Source organism: Heteronotia binoei, chromosome 13 (genome assembly GCF_032191835.1).
Source record: "Heteronotia binoei isolate CCM8104 ecotype False Entrance Well chromosome 13, APGP_CSIRO_Hbin_v1, whole genome shotgun sequence".
Taxonomy (NCBI): Eukaryota; Metazoa; Chordata; class Lepidosauria; order Squamata; family Gekkonidae; genus Heteronotia; species Heteronotia binoei.
The window spans coordinates 32378310-32401926 of NC_083235.1; the positions used below are offsets into that span (position 1 = coordinate 32378310).

The 23617-nt window shown below is 44.9% G+C and overlaps 1 protein-coding gene across 1 annotated transcript in view; it reads right to left on the reverse strand.

Moving 5' to 3' along the window:
* METTL1 (methyltransferase 1, tRNA methylguanosine) overlaps positions 1–23617 on the reverse strand; it is a 1067043-nt gene that overhangs the window by 993495 nt on the left and 49931 nt on the right. The gene's annotated exons all lie outside the window — the stretch shown is intronic.

The following is a 23617-nucleotide window of genomic DNA, read 5'->3' on the forward strand; positions in this document are numbered from 1 at the left end:
TTGTTCAGAGACTCGAAACTGGCTTTTCAGCGCCACCGTAAGCAGAGGTACACCCTGTTAAGTACATCGAAGTCAACAGGCTTAGGAGGGTATAACTTTGCTTAGAATGGCACTATAACTCTCTGTCATGTGTATTTACAAACTTACATGTGGAGTTAGGCTTGCAGGGAAGAAAAAGCGGGATTTGTAAGCTTTTCCAATAAAGCATTCTAAGAACTTACGGGGATTTGTTGCATTTTACCCTTCCTGTATCACTAATTTTTACTTATTTCTCCTGTTTTCCTCCCAACTGGGGACCCAAAGCAGCTTATAGAATTGTTTTGCATTTTATCCCCACAACAAAAGCCCTGGGAGATCAGTAAAGCTGACAGAAAGTGACTGGGCCAAGGTTAGCCAGCAAGCTTCCATGGCAGACTGGGGACTTGAATTTGGGTGTCCCAGATCCTACTCTGGGACTGGTCTTTATTACTTCCATTTTGCAGTTGGTCAAGCTGAGAAATCTTGGCTTGTCTAAGGCTATCTTATGAGTTCCTAGCCAAGGTAAAACCAGAACCAATTACTTTTCAGAACATGCCATTGGCAGTTTACATCATGCTAGCATAGGCCTGGCTTCTTTTTCAGTGAAAGGAGTTTAGGGCAAATGAGACCAAAGATAGAGGGGATTGCCTTTATCTCCTTTCCAGGATGTTAATTTCTCCACATAGTGTAGATTCCAGGGTGGTGGTGATAGCCCTGTTGGCCACTGGACTCAAACTTTCTTTCACCATATAAGGTGTCAGTTTCACCAGAGTAGCTAACTAAAAGAGGTTCATAGGATTACTTAGAATGAAAAAAACCAAGACATGACAGAAGAGCTGTCCCTAGCGGGTAGCAAGGAACATCACAGGAAAAAAGGTACAGGGAACCAAAGAAAGAAGACAGACGTATTTTAAGAAAAGCAGGAATGGTTTGAAAACATACATATATAGTTTAATGTAATAGTTCTGTGCAGCCTAATGTGTTGGAGAAATATCAGCTCTGATGAATACTGATTGGCTATCACCCAAGTCTTCACCCACCTTCCTCCTCCCCAATTCCCAAGGAAGTTTTGCAACTGTCTTTTAAACATTTGTGGATTTGTTTTTGATAAGATAATAGATGAGTGTGTGTATGTGAGCTATATATGCATGTCACTTGCAACTTTCAAATTAATTGAGGAAAACCCAGCTCTACTGGATATTGTCTGGCTAGCACCCAAGCAGTTCTCTCCCCAAGCGTTTTTCTATATTTTTGATAAGGCAAATGATGAATGTGTGCCTATGTGTCATCTTAATTTTTTTTTAAGAAGGCAGCCTGCCTGGAGCACCAAGGAAAGGTCAAGATTGAGAGCTACTCCAGAGCCTTTTTAGAGCGTCAGAGTAAGATCTGGGAGACCCAGGTTTCAATCCCAACTCTGCCATGGAAGCTCACTGGGTGACCTTGGACCAGTCACATGCTCTCAACCTAACCTACCTCATAGGGTTGTTGTGAGGATAAAAAGGAGGAGAGGAGAATGATTGAAGCCACACCTGGAAGAAAGGCAAAGTATAAATGGAGAGTGAGAGAGCTGTAAATCCATATTTATGCTGGTAAAGAATCCTGTGACAGCTGTTAAATGTATTACAACCAGGGCTTTTTTTGAGCAGGAATGCAGTTCCAGCTGGCTTGGCATCGGGAGTGTGGCCTAATATTTAAATAAGCTCCAGATGTGTGAAACAATGGTAAGATCAAGAGGTGTGGCCTAATATACAAATGAGTTCTTGCTGGGCTTTTTCTGCAAAAAACAGCCCTGATTGCAACTACTTTAAGTTGCCGTGATTCATTCAGAAAGGATGCATCCTTCTTATCTCAAGGAGAACTCCTCAGTTCCTTCCACTCTATAGTCTCAAATAGACATCACTCATTCACTCCATTTTTGCAAAGAATCCAGACCACTTCACTGTGATCCTGATGCATTCCAACATTTTCCGTGTTGTTTTTCCATCTTTTTTCTTTTAACCCTGATATGTATCTGTTTTGCTGCTGCAACACCAGCCTTCCATGTGTGCACTAGCTAAAGTGTTGTTGAGACTTCCCTGGGTTTGTACTTCTTTCAATTTTTTGGTTGTATTGTTCTTAGTATAGTTTTGTTTTGTATTGTTTTAAAGCAGCTTCTGCTTTCTAGCATGATTCTGAGGATAGGAAATTCAAATATGGAAATATCAGGAATTCAGCAGAGACAGAGACAGAGACAGAGAGAGACACACACACAACATTTCTATCCTGCCTTTCTGCCCCATCAGGACCACTAAGGTGGGTAGCCATTAAAACAAGCATAATAAAAAATACTGGATGCTTTATGATTCTCTCTGCTGTTCCATTTTAATTTGTTCTTGATTAATGCCCTATGGCTGCGAGAGTTGGACCATAAGGAAGGCCAAGTGCAGAAGAATAGATGCTTTCAAGTTGTGGTGCTGGAGAAGACTCTTGAGAGTCCCTTGGACTGCAAGAAGATCAAATCAATCAGTCCTAAGGGAAATCAACCCAGACTGTTCCCTGGAAGGTCAGATGCTGAAGCTGAAGCTCAAATACTGTGGCCACCAAATGAGAAGGGAGTGTTCACTGGAGAAGATCCTCATGCTGGGAAAGACAGAAGGCAAAAGAAGAAGGAAACAGCAAAAGAGGAGATGGCTGGACAGCATTACTGATGTAACTAACATGAATTTGAGCAGACTTTGGAGGATGGTGCAAGACAGGAGGGCCTGGCGTGACTTGGTCCATGAGGTTGCAAAGAGTTGGACTCGCCTGTGCGACTGAACAACAACAAAAATGCCCTATTTAGCAATAAGATTAAGCACAAATAGATGCATAGGTTAATTTAACTGTAAATTAACAGCACCTACATTAACAGTGCCCTGACCGGGATAGTCTAGGCTAGCTTGGTTTTATAAGACCTTGGAAGCTAGGCAGGATTGGCCCTGGTCAGAACGTGGATGGGAGACTAAGTACGAGGAAGGCTAGACAAAGGCAAACCACCTCTGAACTTCTCTTGCCTTGAAAACCCTATGGGGTGCACTAAGGGAGCTGTGACTTGATGGCATTTCCACAACCAGGTAGCAATAAAATGTTATATTTAATTTAGGCCTGTTTGGAAAGTAAATTAGGCACAAGAATGAGGTTTGTTCAGGGTTCTGTATTATTGTAAAGTGAGTTCAGTCAGCTCCTAAGCAAGCAGCAACAGTTTACTCAAGAAGAAACAGTCCAAATTCAAATCCAAAAACCTTTATTGGCATAACAAGAAACATTCACAAACAACATAGGAAACTCAACTGAATATATACACTGTGGCTGAGTTAAACACACCCCCTTTAGTTGGCGGCAATTCTTCCTATTAGTCTCTCCAGGATCCTTCATTTGCATTTCCTTGAGAAATGCCTTGAGCCCTGATTGGCCAGTTCGAAGAGAACAGCCAATTGAAGGAAGCATCAGGATCCTGGTGAGTAATGGAAGCATGCCTACAAACAGTAACTCACACAAGCAAATACATAACATGTATGTTCTGATTGCTGTCATTGCCTAATGCCCTGCCACTGCTGCCTGGTGATCATGACTGCTGCTGTGAACTTGCTGTATCTGCTGGGTCTTCAATGTTGGTGTGGCATTAGGAAAGGTCTGGGAGACTGAAGGAAATCTTTTTGAAACTATGTTGGCTTTGCTTTTGGCAGGAAATGATGGTTTCAGAATAACCAGAAGTTCTGATTAAATTCAGAAATCTCCACAGTCATTTACATGAAGTTTCTTTATGTAAGCACATTTAGCTGAAGATTGTCTACCTTGACCAGAAGTCATAACAGGGCCAATGTGTCCCAGTAGAAGAAGAAAAAGAAGAATTGCAGATTTAGAATTGCAGAGACTCAGAGCGGCTTACAATCTCCTATATCTTCTCCTCCCACAACAGACACCCTGTGAGGTGGGTGGGGCCGGAGAGGGCTCTCACAGCAGCTGCCCTTTCAAGGACAACCTCTGCCAGAGCTATGGCTGACCCAAGGCCATTCCAGCAAGTGCAAGTGGAGGAGTGGGGAATCAAACCCGGTCCTCCCAGATAAGAGTCCACGCACTTAACCACTACACCAAACTGGCCAGATAGGTGGCCACCAAGGGTGCTACTTGGCCTCAGGGTCAGCTACCGGGCACCCCCTCCCCCTCCTTGTGTGCACCCTGCCGCCCCGCCACAACTTCCCTGCCACTGTGGTGCTCACCCTTGCCACCCACCTCTCTGCTGCCCTCCTCTGCCTCATTACTTACTTGCAGGCAGGTGGGGCAGTGGGGGAAGGGGCACTGGGGGCAGTGGGACAGTGGGTGCACTTGGAGGCACTTGGTGTCACACTACCATCACCTAACTTGCCCTCACAATTGTAGGTGCGGGGGCAGGCCAGAGCCCTAGGATGCCAGAAACCCTGGTGCCGGTCCTGAGTCAAAGGGAGGGGCCATGGCTCAGTGGTAGAGCAGCTGCTTGGCCTGCAGAAGAAGATCCCAGGTTCATACAAAGCAATAGCTGAACTTCTTTTCTGCAGATTATTGCTTTCAGCAGTTGCTTTGTATTAATGTTTCAGGATTAGTGAAGCTTGTTAAAGCCTCAGGTGAAACAGGGCTATATGCGCTTCCCTGTTGCTCAATTGCGCTCTGCTGCTTATGCGAAACAGCGGTGTACCGCTTTTCGCTTGTACTCTTCCCGGCTTTTAGAACTGCAAAGTTGCACTGTGTCGCCTCAGCAGAATTACGCTGTGAATTTGTTTATACACATCTTCCTGGCTGAAAGGATTGTTACCTTCTTGGAATCGTACTTCACGGCTTTTCAAGGCTTTCCCCGGACTTCTATCAACAAGAAAGGAACCTTTGCTTGAGAGATAAGACTTTGTCTTTGTGGGATATTTTCTTGTCTTGTTTATGGTTTTGCAATTACGTATTACAACTATTGTCTCTTTAACAAGTATTTATTTATATAAAGTTTTCCATAGTAAGGTGGGTTGTTTGTGGATGCCTTTGGCTTTGTTCCTGCCCCACCTGGGGATTGGCAACCCTATAATCCCAGCACCTGAGACTATAACTGGGAATGGCAAAGATTGGATTTGTGACCTTCTGCACACAGAACATCTACTCTACCACTGAGCTATAGATCCTTCCACAGCAGCTCTTTTGTTGCTACTTAAGAAATAGTCCATCGTTGGTCTTTTTGGCAGCCCAGTCACAATGATACTTTGCCAGTCAAGCTTGTCTAAGAGTTATCCACTGATGTTCCCCCAGCTGCCCTACTGAGCCTGTTAATACCATACTACAGCCTGTGGACGTATGTTGTGGAGGGACAGAGAGCAGACAAGAGAACAATCACTGACTAGCTGACGTCAATGGTCTGGGACTCTGGACTCTAGATGGGATTAAGGGTAAGGCATGTCAAGAGCTTCTATGATGCTGAAGCTGGCCATGTGTGGAAGGATCTCCTCTACCTTCCCCCTGAAGATATGCTTAAAATGCCATCGCCTTCACTCAGCATTCCTTGTGAGTAAAGTCCATTTCCTTTTCTGAATGGGCAGATCACATTGCCAGGTGGCCAGATGCCCTGAGAAGTCATTTGAGTTGTAGTACAGACAAGAAAATCTCAGCTCAGAAGCTTTTTCCTCCTCTGCAGCCCAATGCAAGGATCTCTCAGATATTTCACAGAAGAAAAGAGGGACACACCCAGGGGAGGAATTCTAGCAGGAGCTCCTTTGCATATTAGGTCACACACCCCTGATGTAGCCAATCCTCCAAAAGCTTACGAAAAAGAGCCTTGTAAGCTCTTGGAGGATTGGCTACATCAGGGTGGTGTGGCCTAATATGCAAAGGAACTCCTGCTAGAATTCCACCCCTGCTGCTGGGGTCTTGAGATTGCCTGACATTAGAACTGATCTCCAGTCCAGTTCCCCTGGAGAAAATAGTTTCAAAGAGTAGTAGTGTTGGTCTCCAGTAGAACCACCAGATTCAAGTCCAATAGCACCTTAGAGACCAAAAACATTTTTGGGGTACAAGCTTTGAAGAGTCAAAGCTCCCTCCCCCAGATAATAACTTGCCTGACAACATAAGGATTCACATCTTATTATCTGTGGCACGTACCACTACCGCTACTAAATGGATTTCACATTACAAACAAACTATTGTTGAATGGCAACAAAGACTGTGGGAACATTTTATAATGGCAAAAATATCTAATTCAATGGCTTGTTCTTCTTTAGACAAATATGAAAAACATTTTATATTGGTCTGGTTTCCTATTGTAGAATATTTGGCAATTTTAGTCATAATACCTAGAAATCTGTTATATAAAAAATGTTATACTTTTAAACTACTACTTTATAGCTAGATGTGACTTCGATATGATGTAAATGATAACTGAATACTTACCTTCTGTGCAGTTTTCCGCTTTGTATTGTTTTCTAATTTCTCTAATAAAAATGTTTTTTAAAAAGAGTCAAAGCTCCTTTGTCAGATACATATCTGATGGTTTTAACTCTCAGAAGCTTATATCCCCTAAATCTTATTGGTCTAGCTAAGTTGCTACTGCTACTGGACTCAAACCTACCTGGAGAAAATGGCAGCTTTGGAGGGTGGACTCAATGGCAGAGGCCTCTCCCCTCCCCAAACCCCACCATCTCCAGCCTCTACCCCCACAAATCTCCGGGAATTTCCCAACCCAGAATTGGCAACCCTATCAAAAGCACCAGCTGCTAATTTCTTCAGAGCAAGTTGCTGTTAACCAGGGCCTTTTTTTGAGCAGGAACACACAGGAACACAGTGGCCGTTTTCCCACTAGCGTTTGCTCCGGCGTAGCGCCCCATTTACCTCCGGATCTTCTCTTGGATTTCGCACATGTTGCTCCGGCGCTGCGCTTTGCTCCGGCGCTTCAGGGATTTTACGCCGGAGTATGTTTTTCAGCAAGTTGCCGGAGTTTCCGAAAACCTCCGGATCCACTCCGGATCCACTCAGCGGAGTTTCCTGTGCGAAATCCATCCACGCCGGATCGACTGCTTTGGGGGCGTCACCCTCTCCCTTTCCGTCCTCCCACCCCATCCACCCGCTTGGCCAATCATCAGCATTTCGCGGCGCTTCCCCAAAGTGCCGGCACGGCCATTTTTTTTTTTTAAACTTCACAGTTTTGCGTAATAGCGATATTTTGAAATTAACAAATAGAAAAAAAAACCCCTCCTGGAATAGCCTCAATTGGCACTTCAATTGGTTTCGTTAGAATTTTTTTTTATTATTATTGACTTTAGTTGCGTTATTCCGCTGTTGCGTTATCTCGATAATGCGAAAACGACCATTGCTGGGGGGGGGGGGGAATGTAGTGCCGGTGCGGGCCAAAGCGTCCATGTGTGTGTGTTTTAAGAAGGGAATGCCTCCCTCAGCTGTGCCACCAGGATTTCTGGACCTGCACAAAATCGCTATGTATAAAATGGGAAGTTGGAGTCCTGCATTCTTCTCCCTGGCTACATTCCGCTCGGTTAGAAAGTAGACGCGACCGAGCTCCTCACACGCGCCACAGAAGGGGAAGGAGAGAATGGAGTGGGGGGGGGGAGCTCTGGCAGCAGGAATCAGTCAGGTCCCCGTTGCAAGCGCCAGCCGGGGAGGGGAAAGAGAGCGGAGGAAATTTGGGGGGGGGGGATCTAGTGCTTCAGAATTTGGGGGGGGGGGGGGAATCTAGTGCTAGGATTCTCCACTGTGAATGCTTCCGTTAATACATAAAGGGCTGTGGAGGATTCTACAGCTGCAGCCAATCCATAAGCAGCAGCAGCACACGTGATGCGGTTTGTCCAAGAAATGAAGGGGAGGCAGCAGCTCGATGTTACGTTAGTACGTTAGTACGTCATTATGCAACCAGACTTGCGCTTAAAAAAAAAATGATTGACAGGGCATCGGACTCAAGCCGATGCCAGTGGGAAAACGATTTGAGCCGGGGCTTCAGGGAAGGCGACTCCGCAAAGAGTCACTAGTGGGAAAACGAGAAAAATGCTCTGGACATAATTGCGCCGCGGAAAAAGGGGAGCAAACGCTAAGTGCGAAAACGGCCAGTGACTTGGTGTCCGGAGGTGTGGCCCAATATGCAAATCAATCCCTGCTGTGTTTTTTTTCTACAAAAAAGCCCTGTGCAGAACACTGGTGGCATCAGGGGGTATGACCTAATATACAAACGAGTCCCGCTGGGCTTTTCCTTTAAAAAAAGCCCTGTTGTTAATGATGCAAAACTGCACAGGGAGGTCGTTTCTAGAGTCAGCTGGCAACCCTCTGTGTCTCATGAATTAGGAGGTGTTGGAGCATTCCCAAGGCCTGTTTGTTAAGCCTTGATAGACAACTCCTTGTAATGCTGAATCAAGCCCTGAGGCATGATTTGCATGAATGAATGCAAGCGTTAGAATAGCGAGCCTATGTTTACTGGTTTACTTCCAACACTGTTTGTGGACAAGGAGCCAACATTTTTACTGCTCCCTTTTTAACCATACCTTTTTCTTCCTCTTTACCATCTTCCACCCCCTCTTTACCCTTGTTATTGCTGAGCACAGAATCCTGACATCAGACCCTCCAGCACAGTAACCATCCATCATCCATCTGCAGGTTCCCCTACAGTGGCCTTCCCTTCACCTTTTGGGTACCCCAGGTGTTGCCTTTCCCTGATCTGTGCTGTGTCAGCAAACAGCAAGAAACAGCATGTGTCACTGCAAACAGGGTGTGGTGGAGCTGGGTGGGGGGAGAAATCTTACAGAAGATTTATTGTCTTATTGTAGCACCCAACTTTGGACCATATATGGAAATCTCATCAAAGATCCAGGGAGTTGGTCCATGATAAGGAGCCGGTGAAAGATTTTTATAAAGATTACTGAGCTTAAAAAAGGGCTCAGAAAATGGCAATTTAAGGGTGCAGTTCTACTCGTATTTACTTGGGAGTAAACTCAAATGAACTTAGTAGAGCTTAAATGTGTCATTGTACAAATCAAGAGATAGAAGAAGCAAGGCCACATCTGAAGTCTTTTGGTGCTCACTTGTATAGGCTAATTCATTTAAAATGTATGCAAATTCAAAGCAGGATTAAAGAGACAGATTACAAACAACAATACTAAATTATATTTTACAATTCTCTAACAATTTAAACACTAGTTATATTAACATAGAAGACTGACAACATCTTAATAAAGTCCTAAAGACATTCAAAAGTCTTTTAAATGAATGTTGAACAGTGTTAATGAGTACAAGGGAATGAACACAGTTGATGGAAGCTCAAGCTGGCTTCAGAGCTGGTTGTCGAAATGCAAGCCTTTATTGGCAGCAATTGCTCTTGAAAAACTTTCAGATGAGATGACATTCAGTGAAAACAGACTTATTTAGGCTTTGCTGGGTGTACAAATATTCAACCAGCCACCAGCCCAAAACCAGACGGTACAAATTAGAACACAAATTATCTGGAAGGAACCAAGTGCCTGCAATAACAATCTCAGAAAGATTCACAATAGGCAAGACACCTTGTTTTCCAATGAGACAAGGTTCCAGTGAGAACTTGGTACCACATAAGAAAGAATAATCATGGGCATGGCTTTGAAGAAGAATATTTATTTGGAACTGAAGTTTACTGGCTTTCTGAGGCTGCTTCTAATTTGTGAATATTTCAGAGGTCCAGGTGGAAGCTCCAGGGAGCAACCTAATATACATTGTGTCAGGAGAACACTGGGAAGATACTAGAATCTGGAACAGCATACATAGGGTGCGATCCCTTGACAGATTTGGCCCGACCTAGTCATACCTCCCATCCATTAAGGTGTGCAATCACACACGCACATCTGCCCCCTGAGTCCCACCCATTTTAGGATGAGCTGGGACCAGATAGTTACCAGAAACCTCTAAAACAGGGGTGGCCAAACTGCAGTTTAGGAGCTACATGTGGCTCTTTTTGTTCTTGAAGCCCCCACTGCCCTAGTGGTTGTCTCTTTAAATGACTTCTCAAGCCAAGTCAGTCAGCAGCTTGGAGAATGCATTTAAAGTCAAAGTTGCTTTCTTTCCACCTCCCCCATCCATTTGCCTTCCTTCCTTCCTTCTGTCAAACATCTGATGTTCATGTCTTGCAGCTCTCGAAGATCTGACACTTATTCTGTGTGGCTCTTAAGTTAAACACATTTGGCCACCCCTGCTCTAAAACATATGTAGGGCATGTTTCCCAGCTGTCTGAATGGCTGGATGTGCACTGCAGCTGGCTGGCATGCTCATGATGAGCGATCTGAATGCTCCTCTTATGTGTATGAGTTCTGCACCTCTCCTGGCAGCAGGGCGGGGGCTGTGTGATTGCTGTGGCACAGATCAAAGAGAACTGCTGGGATACTGCCACACCAAATGTCTTGTGTGATCCCACCCTTAGAATTAACTGGCAAGCACAAAAGGCCAAGTTAAAGACTCACCCTTGGAATCCAGTTACTCTTTCCTACCCCTTCTTACTCTTTCCTACCCCTTCCCTGTTTACTTACCTCATTTAAGTTCTCATTGCCTTTAATCATGCATTACTGGAGTTGCTGGAACCCACCAGGGTTGGGACTGGAAGGCGGGTCTCCCACTCCCCATGTTGCCCCCCCTCCCATTCCCTGCCACCGCTTCACAAGCCAGTGGGGAGAAAGGAAGGGGGCTCACTGGCATCACTCTGATGTGTGACATCACTTCCAATGCCAGACTGGAAGTGATGGCAACAGGGCTCTTTTTGTAGGAAAGCCCAGCAGGAACTTATTTGCATATTAGGCCACACCCCCGACATCACCACTGTTTCACGCAGGGCTTTTTGTATAAAAAGCCCAGCAGGAACTCATTTGCATATTGGGCCACACCCCCAATGTCACCATTGTTTTGCACAAGGCTTTTTGTAGGAAAAGTCCAGCAGGAACTTATTTGCATATTAGGCCACAACCCTGACGCCAAGTCAGACGGAACTGTGTTCCTGTGTGTTTCTGCTCCCCCCCCAAAAAAAGCCCCGGATGGCAATGCATCAAGGCGCGACACTCTAGGATTCACCCAAAACTGTATGGTGAGCTGTGCCTGTCCCCAAATAGTTGCTACAGAAGTGCCTTCAGAATTTGCCTCAAATCTTAATTTTGCACAGGCATACTACTAATTTGTATTGACATTACAGGAGGGGGATTTCTACATGTATGTTTTGAAGCTCCACATTCAGAGTCACTCTGAAAACCAATGCTAGTGGACAACATCAGGGGAAAACTTTGGCCTCTATCACTCCAGGGAAACTGGCTAGTTACTGTGTGAGATGGAATGATGGACTAAATGAACTACTGGTTTGGTTCCCAGCCTCCAGGTGAGCTGGAGATTTCCAGGAATTACAACAGATCTCTAGAAGGTAGGTCTGTTCTCCTGGGGAGAATAGCTATTTTGGAGGGTGGTGACCCTCCCCTCCTGAAACCCTGCCTTCTGTAGGCTCCAGCCCCCCCTCCCCCCAATATTCTGGAATTGGCAACACTAGGTCTGATCCAGGATGGCTCATCATATGTTAGATGTCTCTTGATGGAACATCAAGAATGATGGCTTGCCATTCAGGGGAAGGGGTGAGGGAAAGAAGAAGAAGAAAAAGAGGAGGAGGAGATTGGATTTATATCCTGCCCTTCACTTGTAGTCTCAAAGTAGCTTACAATTTCCTTCCCTTCCTGTGAGGTAAGTAGGGCTTCAAGAGCTCTGAGAGAACTGCTCTTGAGAGAAACAGCCCTAAGAGAACTGTGGCTTGCTCAGGGTCTCCCAGTTGGCTGCATATGGAGGAGTGGGAAATCAAAGCCAGTTCTCCAGATTAGAGTCTGCTGCTCTTCACTACATCAAGGTGTCTCTCCAGTAAGCATTAATCAAATGATATCGGTCACACCAGGGTATGGAATTTGCATTTAATTGCATATTCCCATCTATTCCCTGTAGAAGCCCGTTGTTCTTCCCCAGGGGTGTGTATAACAATCACTCTTATACAACCACATCCTGAGAGGTGCGGCGCTCATAAAGGCAACGGTTGCCCAAGGTGCTGCAGCAAGGTTCTGCCAAGCACCATCGGCAGTGCTTATCTACATTGCACAAATGCAACTTATGTGGCCTTGCGTGGTTTCCTGCATACCTGTGTTAGTGCCCATAAACACATATGCGCATGGGAGGACCAAGAATCAGTTTTGGAGAACTGAGAAGCATGTTATTTTATGTTGGTTAATGTGCCTACCACAATTAAAGTCAGCGCTGGCTTTCCCCCATGATGTTCTTCTGTGGCTAAATCTGGCTCTGAAACCTTTCTCTGTTTACAGCCCCTTCTCTTCCACTGTCGAAAATGCAGATGCAAGCCGTGTTTGCTTTCCTTCGTATTCTAGGTAGGCACTGGCATGCCTACCTATCCCTTTCCCAACAGGTGGATCATTACCAGAAACCCTCATGGCAAGAAAAGTCGTAATTGTCCATCCTTCATCATTTCTGCCATCTGTAGTTGTGCCACAGGAATGTCTGGAGAAGGCTTAGAGGATGACTCATAACCCACCCACCTCCCCAGCCATGCATATGCAGGCAAGGGCTTCTGTCTGAAGGCAGTCTGTGCCAGTCAGCATATTGCCAGCTGCTCCATGACCCTCTGTACTCTCATCCCTTCCCCAACAGTCATCATGAACTGAGCCTTGTACTTCCAATGCTGAAGATCCCACGTGTTTAATCAGCACAAAAGTGCCACAATGGAAAAGGTCTTCTAAGGTCAAGAAATGTGAACTGCCTTTGTATGGGTTATGGGGGACCTGGTTTGTTAAATGACATAGATACTGGGGTTACAGCAGGGCTTTTTTTGAGTGGGTACACACAGGAACACAGTTCCGACTGACTTCAGGGGGTTTTGGCATCAGGGGGTGTGGCCTAATATGCAAATAAATCCCTGCGGGGCTTTTTCTACAAAAAAAAATGCCCTGGATTACAGCCTTGTTTGGAAGCCACATGATGACCTTACCCAATAGTGGCTATATTTTTAGGGACTGAAGGCTTACTCAGTGATGAATGGGTGAGTCTAGCATCTAGGCAACAAGGGCAGTCTCTTCAGGCCCACAAGAGATTCCCAGATTCATCCCTGGAAACGCTACACATGTAATCCTATCATTACACATTACATTTTCCCAAAAGGTAAAAAGTAGTTCTCTGAGGCCATTTAACGGTAGGAAAACAGTGGGAGGGGGGGGGGCAAAGAGGTTGTAGAAAAAGCCCAGCAGGAACTCATTTGCATTTTCTCCAGGGGAACTGATCTCTCAGTAGTAATTTCAGGAGATCTTCAGAGCTCCCCTGGAGATTGGCAGCCCTAGAACTTGGGCCTGGCAAGTGGATACTAGATGCTTCTGTTAGTAATGAGGAGATCACTGGTTTCAAAGCACCCATGGAAATACAACAGCACCCACTCAGAAGGAAGGTCTGGGAGAGTCCCACATCTCTGATCTTGTTCTCCCACTGATAGAGCATTTCAGGGAGTTCTTTTGTTGAAAGAAGAAGAAGAAGTAGTCTGCAGATTTATACCCCACCCTTCTCTCTGATAAGAGCCCTGTGGCGCAGAGTGGTAACGCTGCAGTACTGCAGTCCTAACCTCTGCTCACAATCTGAGTTCGATCCCCGGTGGAAGTTGGGTTTTCAGGTAGCTGGCTTGAGGTTGACTCAGCCTTCCATCCTTCTGAGGTCCGTAAAATGAGGACCCAGCTTGCTGGGGGGAAAGTGTAGATCAGGGGCATCAAACTCATTTGTTATGAGGGCCAGATCTGACATAAATGAGACCTTCTTGGGCCAGGCCATGTCGGGTTGGGCTGGGCTGTGTCAGGCCAGGCCATATGTGTACCTATTTAAGATTAGGTAGTAGAGACATAAACTTTATAAAGGACACAGACAAACACAATTAAAACATACTTAAAATGTTAGTACTCATGAGTCTTAGAGGTGCTTTCTTTGTATTTCTCCCACGGGATCCAGGGAACTGGGCAAAGGAAGCTCTGGCTCTTTCCTTCCTTCCCCAGGGGCCCAGGAGGGGGAGGAGCCTCAGCCAATAGAAGGAAGGGAGGCTTGGCTCAGTAGCTCTGCTGTGCAAGTGAGAGAGCCTGGCAAAGCAAACTATTCCTCCCTTCCTCCCCAAGGGAGGAGCCTCAGCCAATGGAGAAAATAGAGGTTTTGCTCTGTAGCTCCTGTGCAGTTGAGCAGGCCATGCAAAGCAAACTATGTAGAAGGAAGCAAAATCTAGGGAGAAGGAAGCAGATGACAGCCAGTAGCTCAGGGGCCTGATAGGAGCTCTCCCGGGGCCTGATTCGGCCCCCAAACTGCATGTTTGACACCCCTGGTGTAGATGACTGGGGAAGGCAATGGCAAACCATCCCATAAAAAGTCTGCTGTGAAAACATTTTGAAAGCAACGTCACCCCAGAGTCGGAAACGACTGGTGCTTGCACAGGGGACCTTTCCTTTTCCTTTTCTTCTCTCTGAATCAAAGACAGAGCAGTTTACAATCTCCTATATCTTCTCCCCCCACAACAGACACCTTGTGAGGTGGATGGGGCTGAGAGAGCTCTCCCAGAAGCTCTGTGACAGCTCTGTGAGAGCTATGATTGACCCAAGGCCATTCTAGCAGCTGCATGTGGAGGAGTGGGGAATCAAACCCAGTTCTCCCAGATAAGAGTCCACACACTTAACCACTACACCAAACTGGTAGCCTGTACCATAGAACGGCAAGTTTAAAGCAAATTAATCGATGTCATGTATCAGTGGTGAAATCATACTAATGACAACAAGTGCAATCCAACAACAAACAACGAAGCATTTTTAAATGCCACCAATTTCAGTGAGAGGAGCTTGTTTCAGTTCCCCCCTGTGAAAATACTAAATCGTGCTTGATTTAAACAGCACTCTGGGTGTTCACAGAAATCTAAAATTTGCTGCTATCCCTCCTCATCTTCCCCCAGATTCACAATAAGTAAAAAAGCATTAGAATTCTTCAACGCCATATCTTCATCCCTGTCATCCCAAATGGCTCCTTCCTTGTTGCGCCAAATCAGATGCTGAAGAAGTTCAAAGGCAGCTTCCTCTGGTCTCCATCCAAAAAGTTTACTAGAAGTGCAAGCTGCATCACATGGAGAGAAATTGCCCTTTGCTGAGGTTTTGCATGTCGCAAATGGGTTTTTAACTTTAATTGGTTTCTTCATTGTTTAAATGCCAGGAAGCTAATTGACAAATCCCATCTTGTTCTCCGTAAAGGCTAGGCCCAAGCTGCTCTCTTTCCCTTCTGTTTCCTGATTCCTCTCCTTACCTGCTACAATTCCCAGCAACTAATGCTCTGAGCAATGCTGAGGTCGTGATCTATCATTGGGTTGCCAACCTCTTGGTGAAGCATGAAGACTCCCAGAATTCTCCAGACAATAAAGATTAGTTCTCCTGGAGAAAATGGCAGCTTCAGAGGGTATTATACCCTGTTAAGGTCTCCACCTTCTTCATACCCTTCCCTCTCCAGGTTCCACCTGCAAATGTCCAGGAACTTCTCATCTTGGAATCTGCAGTTCTGATTATATGCAGACGAGGGAGGGGTGGGGTGTTGAGCAGGAACACAGTTCTGGCTGGCTTGGTGTTGGGAAGTGTCGCCTAATATGCAAATGAGTTCCTGCTTGGCTTTTTCTACAAAAAAAGCCCTGTATGCAAACATTAATGGAAGAGAGAAACTTGCAAAACATCAACAGAATGAGGAGCAAAGTGTTACTAAAGGTAAAGGTAGTCCCCTGTGCAAGCACCAGTCGTTTCTGACTCTGGAGTGACGTCGCATCGCGACATTTTCATGGCAGACTTTTTTTACGAGGTGGTTTGCCATCGCCTTCCCCAGTCATCTACACTTCCCCCCCAGCAAGCTGGGTACTCATTTTACCGACCTCGGAAGGTTGGGAGGCTGAGTCAACCTGAACCAGCTTCCACTGGGATCAAACTCAGGTTGTGAGCAGAGAGCTCAGACTGCAGTACTGCAGCTTTACCACTCTGTGCCACGAGAAGTACAATATTCTAAATAGACTGGATCAGTTATAATTAATTAATTTTTATAATTATTTAGACATTTGTACCTTGCTTTTCTCCCCAATGGGAACCCAAAGCAGCTTGCCACTTCGTTCTCCCTTCTCCATTTTGTCCTCAAGAGGCCCATCCTTTGATATAGGCTGAGACAGAGAGAGGGGTGAAGGCCCCAAGGCCACCCAGAGAGCTCCCATGGCAAAATGGGGGATCAAACCTGGATCTCCCAGATCCTAGACCAACACTTTAACCTTCCACCATACCAGCTCCAGCTGAGGAAACAGAGAGACAACTGATATTTCCCTCAACAAGTGAATAATCAGCAGACATTTCCGCAAGAAAGAAATTGTCACCACCTTAACCACACAACATATTGCTTTTGACAGCTATGACCAGTTTTGAGAGACTCCAAGCAGGAGCCTTGGAGGCCTGAAAGTAGGATTTCCATCCTCCAGGTGGGGCCTGGAAATCTCCCACTTTTACAACTGATTTCCAGCTGGCAGAGATCAGTTCCCCTGGAGAAAATGGCTGCTTTGAAGGGTGGACTCTATGGCATTGTACCCTGCTGAGGCCCCTCCCCTCCCCAAACCCTGCCCTCTCCTGGATCCACCCCACAATGTCTCCAGGTGTTTTCCAACACAGACCTGGCAAACCTCATCTGGGAGAGGGCAAAGTTTGGGGAGAGGAGGGGCCTAAGCTGGAGATCAGTTGTAAAAGTGGGAGATCTCCAGACCCCGCCTGGAGACCGGCAACCCTAGTCTTTCTCTTTCTGTCTGTCTGTCTGTCTGTCTCTCTTTCTCTGTCTCTCTCTCACACACACACATGATGCACACACACATATGCATACACACACACTGCTGCCATGGTTACCCAAAATAAAATTCCCATCTCATATTTCCTGCATTTCATTGACTTTGGACCCTGCTGTTTCCACCTTTTTCCTTGATAACCTTGTTATATTCCCATGGGTCAGTTATGACCTTCCAACCAACATTACTGTGAGATTCCAGCTAACATTACAGTGAGATCACACAAATTAGTCTGCTTCTTCTCAGCCTGTGAAAGAGCATTTCTAGCAATTGGATCAATAGTATGGAACTGTTTACCTGAGGAACTGCAGAGAATGACTTCATTCCTTACTTTTCAAGCTGTTTGTATGAGTATTTGTTTCAGAGAGATTTTCTGGGAGGTTGATGAAGTAGGATGAAAACAAGGCTGGGAAGCATTAGGGGAGGTGTGCTATTTTGTATTTTAGGCTATTTTATGCTAAATGTTTGTGGTATTGTACTGTTCTAGTACAGTCTGGGCTTGCACTTCAGTCTTCAGAGAAAGAGAAGGGTGTAAATGGTTTAATAAATAAATAAATGTGTCTTGCTAGTGAGGGCCACCTACATGCTTTTGAGGAAGCGGATCCTAGTCCTTGAAGGATCATACTGGAAGAAAAGCATATTACTCTTTCGGGTAGCACACGAGTCTTTTTTCTTTTTGCTGCAACTCCTTAACATTCTAGAGAAGAATCTTGAGAGTCCCTTGGACTGCACGAAGATCAAATCAGTCAGTCCTAAGGGAAATCAACCCTGACTGCTCCCTGGAAGGTCAGATGCTGAAGCTGAAGCTCAAATACTTTGGCCACCAAATGAGAAGGGAGCACTCACTGGAAGAAGGGGACAGAAAAAGATGAGATGGCTGGACAGCATTACTGATATAACAAACACGAATTTGAGCAGACTTTGGAGGATGGTGGAAGACAGGAGGGCCTGGCGTGACTTTGTCCATGGGGTCGCAAAGAGTCGGACTCAACTGTGCGACTGAAAAACAACAACTTAACATGACTACCCCTTCAAGTGGGATAAACACACACTGTATAATACTATAGACATTTTATATCAACATGTTGCACAAGGTTGATAGCAGCCTCTGCATGCATCACAGTGAAGACATGTGCAGCTTGCACTGTCAAATTCTGTGCAGATGATCCAGTCCACCTCTTTGGTGCCAATCAAATTAGGCTTTTATTGGACATGATAGACATAATCACAGCAAAGATGGGCTTTGCCAAAACTGGTTAACACTTGTCAAGTCACACCTTTATACTTGGGCAGAAAGCTGTTAATTACGCAGTGCAAAAGGTGCACAAATCACGGTAGGCAGTAATTCAAAGACAGACACATGACCCATCCTCCCTCCCCCTCTCCAGTACATATATTCTTTTCCAAAGTGAAAGTTTTCTTCAGACAGTAGATAACCGGTGACCATCTTTCCCAGAAATATCCATTTGAGGCAGAACGATTATTTGTGAGCTGTTACAATGGACAGATAAGAAACTAGCAAAGTGTCTGCAAGCATTCAGGGTAGGCCAAGAGGCCTGCATTAACATTGCAAATAACATGGCAAAGCACATGAGCAGCTTGCACATGCCTGTATGCACCTGTTTGTAAGAAAGAGCTAATGCACGTTCACTTTACAAATGAAACCAGGAACCAGTACCTGGATAAATGTGGCATTTAAATGACACGTCCAGCTGTACATGTGTTGAATGTAATGTGAATTACTCAGTGCCCATAATAAAGAAAAATTAGGTGTACACAGTACATGGGTTGTATGTGCAATCAACTCATTTGTGAACAGGGCTACTGGAGATGGCAGTCAAATGTACACATCTGTCTCATCTTCAAACACAAGTAGAGAGGCTGGTGAGTTAGACATAGAAAAAGAATGTGCGTGTGTTTGTATGTGCTGTCAAGTCTCTTCCAGCTTATGGTGACCCTATAAATTAACCACCTCCAAAGCAACCTATAATTTACAGTCTTGCTCAGGTTTTGCAGACTAAGGGTCGTGGCTTCCTTGATTGAGTCAATCCACCTCATGCTGGGTCTTCCTCTTTTCCCATTGTCTTCAGTTCGTCCTAGCGTCTTCTCATAAAATGACCAAAGTATAGTTTGGCTCTTTTAGCTTCCAGGGAGATTTCAGACTTGATTTGATCTAGTATCCACTTATTTGTCTTTTTGGCAGTCTGTGGGATCCATAAAACTCTCCTCCAAATGAATCAACTTTCTTCCTGCCCACTTTCTTCATTGCCTAATTTTCATACCCATACATATCACTATCCAATGTATTTCTCTTTTAGCTGTATTGACACACTCAAACAGGGACTTTGGTTGCTTATCCCATTACATATATTGAACCCATTTATGCCCGCTTGGATCCATCTCCCATTGTCATTGACAGACAATCTCACATTTTTACATACTACTGTTTTGTTGCTTTCACATGCTCATGCTACTCAGATTAAAGGTTTGCTCAATTTGTTAATTTTACTGCATACTGCTGTTTTATTGCTTTTGCATGCTCATGCTACTCAAATCAAAGTTTGCTAATTTGTTAATTTTACTATTCTGTCATTGTACCATTTTACATTCTAAACCACTGCCTACTAGATAATTTTGCTTCATTGTCATTGGTTCTTAAATCTGTACCATGTTGCATTCTGGGTCACTGCCTACCAGCTATGTATGGCTCTGCTCAGCTATGTATGGCTTTGCTCACTGTGCTGGATTCCTCGTCTGATGAAGTGTGCTTAAGAGCACACGAACGCTTATTCTAAATAAAAATTGGTTGGTCTTAAAGGTGAAACTTGATTTCTGCTTTGTTCATACCCATACATAGTAATGGAGACTACTATGGGATGGATGATCTTAATCCTGGTCACCAGAGATACATACTTTAAAATTTTGTTCTAGCTTCTTCATGGCTGCCCTTCCTAGGCTCAATCTCCTGATTTCTTGGCTGAATTCTCCACTTTGGCTGGTGATGGAGCCTAGGAATAAAAAAGCTTTAACAATTTCAATTGCTTCATTGTCAGCCTCAGTATACTACGCACTTCCTCCTTACTACATACCCCTTCCCACATGTGCTTTTGTCCATGTGGGTTCCACAAGCCCCAGCATAGCTCTTTTGTGTTGTCAGAGAGGATCCCCTCCTTTTTTCACCAGCAGGAAGCCCAGTCAGATTCATCACAATGTATGGCAATGAAACAACATTATCAATATAATTCAGATAATGTCGTTTCATTGCCATTTCATTATATCTGAATATAATTCAGATAATATGGGATAGGAATTCAGGCTTGATAACACCCTTAATAGTGTACAAGCCCAGGAGAAATTCCCTCTTGGCTGCAGCAAAGGGATCAAAGGCAACTCATCTCTCTCTTGCACACTCATCATAAATATAAGAATATGGTACACCATCTGGTACACCAATATGTGGATTTTGGATATGTGAAGGCAAGAATGGTGGAAAAATAATGTCATGTATTTCTTTAGCACTCTGGCCCTGGTTTGATTTATCTGCCTTCTGGTCCCTCATCTCTTCTTTTTATTTTGCATCTGCAATAGGGTCACCAGCTCTGGACTGGAAATACCTGGAGATTTGGGGAGTGGAACCTGGATAGTGGCAACCTTAATTCTGCAGGTATTGGATAGCCAGATAAGGTCCTGGCTGAAATTAGGTTCTTTCCAATGAACAGGGAAAATATGCATCAGGGAAGTATACAGTTTCTAACATTGGAAGAGCTCTGCTGAGAGAAAGCTCAGCAAAGGTTGTAAAAGAAACCAATAGCTCAGCCTGGCTGTGAGTGTGTTCTTTACTGTATATGAGCTGCCATGATGTTCTCTCTCTCGTCTCATACACACGGCTTTCTTATAGCAGGAATGTAGCAGGAACTCCTTTGCACATTAGGCTACCCCAGGGCTTTTTTAAAAGGAAAAAAAGTCCAGCAGGAATCATTTGCATATCAGGCCACACCCCCTGATATCACCATTGTTTAATGCAGGGCTTTTTTGTGGGGAAAGCCCTGCTGGAACTCATTTGCATATTAGGCCACACACACCCTGACGCCAAGTCAGCCAGAACTGTATTCCTGTGCATTTCTGCTAAAAGAAAAGCCCTGGGCCACACATCTCTGATGTTGCCAATCCTCCAAGAGCTTACAGTAGCCCTGGAATAAGAGCCCTGTAAGCACCAGGAGCCCTGTAAGCACTACATCAGGGTGTGTGTGGTTTAATATGCAAAGGAGTTCTTTCCAGAAAGATTTACTTCCCCGTTGAAATATCAGAGAAGAAGGGGAATGGTTAGAGCAGTAACTGTGTGTAGCTCTTGCCTTGTGGGGTAAAGGGGAGAGTGGGTGGTTTGTTACAGTAACCCAAGATCCTGCTATGGGCATGTTTTGTGTATGCAGGTGGTGTTCACAGACAGACGGTGTGAGTGAGCAGCCAGCATGAAGGTGTGGTGGAAAGCCGGCAGGCACGAGAACAATACTGATTTTCTATACCAGTCAAAAGCAGGTAAACAGTATCCCATCCATGGCTCAGCCAAGAGCATGCATGCACCAGTTAATTCCCAGATTAGTTGAATTAATGACAATGGCTCTCCTCACAAATTGCAGTGGTTTTAATTTGGACTATGCTCACCTTATGGATTTTCTGTGGGTTCACTGTGTGGTTTCTCAAATCTGCATGGGAATGATCTACATAGGAAGATTGTATCCAAACTGAATTAGAAACTTGTGGACAAAAAGGTGCAGATTTCCATACCTCCTGATCATCATGTCATTTCCCCACCTTATGTTCACCATTTCCCTCCACTACCACTGGTACGCTTTTTGCTGGTTTTTAAAAATTATTGGTAGTACATCTTCAGGGATTTTTTGTAGCAGGAATTCCTTTGAATATTAGGCCACACCCCCCCTGATGTAGCCAATCCTCCTGGAGTTTACAGTAGACCCTGTACTAAGAGCCTTGTAAACTTTTGGAGGATTGGCTACATCAGGGGTGTGTGACCTAATATGCAAAGGAGTTCCTGCTACAAAAAAGTCCTATGATCTATTGCTACATAACGGGGTGGCCAAACTGTGGCTCGGAAGCCGCACGGGGCTCTTCCTCACATATTGTGTGGCTCTCAAAACTCCCAGCATCCCATCAGCCTGCATTTGTCTCTTTAAATTTCTTCTTGAAGCCAAGCCAGCTGGTAGCTTGGAGAATGCATTTAATGTTAAAGTTGCTTTCTTTCTACCTCCCCCTCCCCTTCTATTTGCTTTCCTTCCTGCCTGTCTTGTGGCTCTCAAACATCTGACATTTATTTATTTATGTATTTATATTTATATCCCGCCCTCTCCTGACAGGCTCAGAGTGGCTAATAACCGTTAAAAACAACATAGAAGTTAAAAACAACATATACAATAAAAACAACATATACAATAAAAAACCATTTCATACAAGTTAAAGGTAAATGACTGTGCAAGTACCAGTCATTTTTGACTCTGGGGTGACGTCTCATCACGATGTTTTCATGGCAAATTTTTTACGGGGTGGTTTGCCACTGCCTTCCCCAGTCATGTACACTTTCCCCCCTCCCCGCAAGCTGGGTACTCATTTTATCAGCCTCGGAAGGATGGAAGGCTGAATCAACCACAAGCCGGCTACCTGAACCCAGCTTCCGCTGGGATCGAACTCTGGTCGTGAGCAGAGTTTAGGACTGCAGTACTGCAGCTTTACCACTCTGCGCCACGGGGCTGCTTCGTACAAGTTATAGTCCATAAAATGATGTAACTTCATACAAGTTACAGTCCCTAAAAATCCAAGATGGCATCAATATTCATGTTTTGTGGGTCTCAAACATCAGATGTTTATTCTGTGTGGCTCTTACGTTAAGCAAGTTGGCCACCCCTGCTACATAACAATATGGTGGTGGTGGAAAGTGCTGCCAAGTTGACAGTAAACGTATGGTGACCCCATAGGGGTTTCAAGGCAAGAGATGTTTAGATGTGATTTGCCATTGCCTGCCCCTGTGTCATGACTCTGGTATTCCTTGGCAGTCTCCCATTCAAATACTACTACTACTAATATTTTATTTATATTCCGCCCTCCCCGCCGAAGCAGGCTCAGGGCAGCTAACAGCATTTCATACAATAAATTATACAATGGATATTAAAACAACATTAATCTTAAAAACATTCTAATTATAAGTTAAAATCAACATTTCTGGTGCTTTTCTATCAGCAAATATGATGGCAAGTCACTTTAAGCAAGTCCTTCGATCATTCAATCAGCAAAGGACGTCTTAAAAAGGATGGTCTTGCAGGCCCTGCGGAACTGTTCAAGGCTCCGCAGGGCCCGCACTTCTTCCGGGAGCTGGTTCCAAAAGTGTGGCGCCGCAATAGAGAAGGCCCGTGTGCAGGTATTTAGGAGTCTTGCCTCCTTTGGCCTGGGGATAGTCAGCTGGTTCTTCCCCGCTGACCTCAATGCTCTCTGGGGTTCATATGGGGAGAGACGGTCCCTTAGGTAGACAGGTCCTCGGCCATACTAACTGTGTGTGTGTGTGTGGGGGGGGTTGCTTTGCTTGTGAGATCTGAGAAGATCAGGTTAGCCTGGGCCATTCAAATCAGGGCTATAGGCCTGCATATCCACTTTCAATAATTTTTAAAAGGTCACCAATGATGGGAAGCAGGGGATGGCAGGCACGGAGTGGGC